Source organism: Engraulis encrasicolus, chromosome 6, assembly GCF_034702125.1.
Source record: "Engraulis encrasicolus isolate BLACKSEA-1 chromosome 6, IST_EnEncr_1.0, whole genome shotgun sequence".
Taxonomy (NCBI): domain Eukaryota; kingdom Metazoa; phylum Chordata; class Actinopteri; order Clupeiformes; family Engraulidae; genus Engraulis; species Engraulis encrasicolus.
The window spans coordinates 56765082-56767581 of NC_085862.1; the positions used below are offsets into that span (position 1 = coordinate 56765082).

The following is a 2500-nucleotide window of genomic DNA, read 5'->3' on the forward strand; positions in this document are numbered from 1 at the left end:
GTGTGTGTGTGTGTGTGTGTGTGTGTGTGTGTGTGTGTGTGTGTGTGTGTGTGTGTGTGTGTGTGTGTGTGTGTGTGTGTGTGTGTGTGTGTGTGTGTGTGTGTGTGTGTGTGTGTGGTTAGTTTTGTGTGTGTGTGTGTGTCTAAATGAGTGTTTATTTGTCAGACTCAGAGTGTTGTGGGGTGTCTTTCATGTGTGATTGCACTGAGGAATGTTGCACCCAAACACTCTCATCATTTGATTAAAACCAACCACCTCAGGGCAGACCAAAAAATGTGTGCGTGTGCCTGTGTTATTATATCATGGAATGCTGTACACACACACACACACACACACACACACACACACACACACACACACACACACACACACACACACACACACACACACACACACACACACACACACACACACACACACACACACACACACACACACACACTCCTTTGGCAGCAAGCTGCTTTGACAGTGTGTGTGTGTGTGTGTGTGTGTGTGTGTGTGTGTGTGTGTGTGTGTGTGTGTGTGTGTGTGTGTGTGTGTGTGTGTGTGTGTGTGTGTGTGTGTGTGTGTGTGTGTGTGTGTGTGTGCACGTATGCGTGTGTGCGTCTGTCTATCTGCCTCTTTGTCTGTATTTGTGTGCACATTACTGCACGCCTTTTGTGTGTATGCCACTCAGACTGTCAAGGCCAGGAACCTACTGTGCCATCCCTCTGTCTCTGACATTGGCATCCTCAACTCCGTTTGACTCTTTCAACTTTAGTGCCCCCATAAGCAGTCAGGAGAGAGCATATAGATGGCCGTGCCAATGGGCTCATCAGCTGGCATCAGCGGGCATCAAAGGGGGGAACGGTGACAGGAACACACTGCCTCCTCGGAGGCTGAGATGCGGAACAGCTAGCAGCTCAGATGGGGAGCCATCTGCCGTGAGTTACGCAACTGCAACCTATAAGACCTCAAGAATCAGGCAAAGCATTTTGTTTTGTTGTTGTTGTTGTGAACGTAGAAGTATTATTTTGAGAGTTTTGTGTTTCATTGGGAGTGTGTGTGTGTGTGGATGTTTGAAGGTTGGAGTGGACAGGTTAGGCAGTTGGAGTTTTGGGGGTTAGGGCGGGAAAGTTAGCGGAAGTTAAAGGTTAAAGTTACACAACACGGGTTAGCAGAGCAGCACGTTTTTTAGTGTGTGTGCGTGTGCATATGCATGTGTGTGTGTGTGTGTGTATAAATGAATGTTAATTTGTCAGATACAGAGTGTTGTGGGGTGTCTTGTCAGGGTTAGCGCAGGTTAGCTTCACCCATGGCAGGCCAAGCTGGATTTGATCCGAACCCCCAAACCATAACTTATCCCTGGTTTAGTAGACCCGAGACAAAGAACCTATGGTGAGGTGTCAGGACAATCCAGCCTCGCCTGGCAGCGGGTGGGATTTAGTTGGGTTAGGTGTGCATTAAGGGTTAGATTCAAAGGGTTAGCTTCAGATTAGGTTTAAGATTAGGGTTGGTTAGGCTTGGTTAAAACCGCACTTTCACATGTACCGCACAGGTTTGTAAAATAGCAGAAGAGTGGGTGTGAAGAGCAAAATACAAATGAAAATCGTAGGACAATCATCCTGCGTCGCTGTGAGGGGGACATGAATTTCCGATCCTTAGGAACAACCAAATTGGCTTCACGTAGAGGTGACATGTTTTGGGGACAACAGAATTATCCTGGGGATTGGACGTTGGAGTTTACGCACAGTGACTGTGCCACCGGCCCGTAACAAAGAGCATAAAGAAGTTCCGTTAAAAAAGGGTGACAAAAACTGCCGCTGTGTGTGTCATTTGCTGCTTCAGTAATACTCTACACAGCCGGTGAACAATCACGGTGGCGTTGTGGCGTTTCAGTGGGTGACGTCCAGGGTGAGTCCCATGAAAAGATGTGACAAAAAACACTGCTGTGGGTGTCATTTGCTGCTGCTGGAGGCCAAGTGACGTGTTTGGAAAACCAGGTGAAATCACTATGAAGATGTGACACTCTTGAGGGCCCACCACGGTGAGTCACATAATACGAGGTGACAAAAAAAAACTATTGTACCGCATGTGTCATTTGCTGCTGACGGAGAGCAAATGACGTGTCGGGAACATCAAACTCCTGGACCCAAGGAGAGAGTAGGTCAGTCATTACAATTTATGTATTGAGTTGGGGGGGTCTTTTAGATGACTTTGTCCCAGGCTCTGCCAAAGCCGTCATCAGCCCTGTTGGTCGGTGCCATATTAAGAGATGTGCCGCAGCCAAGCTCTAGGAAAAGGGAGAGCAAGCTGCCAGACCCACACAGGCTGCTGTAACGCATAAGCTGCGCACAGACGCACAGATGGGGCTTTTCTTCTTCACTCCAAGGGGAATGGTTACACACGCACTCACGCATGCACGCACACACACACATACACACTTCCGCAAGGTCACAACTCCATCTTGCTCTGAGATATGAGACCATTGTTGGCAGATTCACCCACACACACAGACACA

At 48.2% G+C, this 2500-nt stretch overlaps 1 protein-coding gene across 6 annotated transcripts in view; it reads right to left on the reverse strand.

The window, feature by feature from the left end:
- Window positions 1–2500, reverse strand: part of ptprsa (protein tyrosine phosphatase receptor type Sa) — a 272327-nt gene that overhangs the window by 159932 nt on the left and 109895 nt on the right. The gene's annotated exons all lie outside the window — the stretch shown is intronic.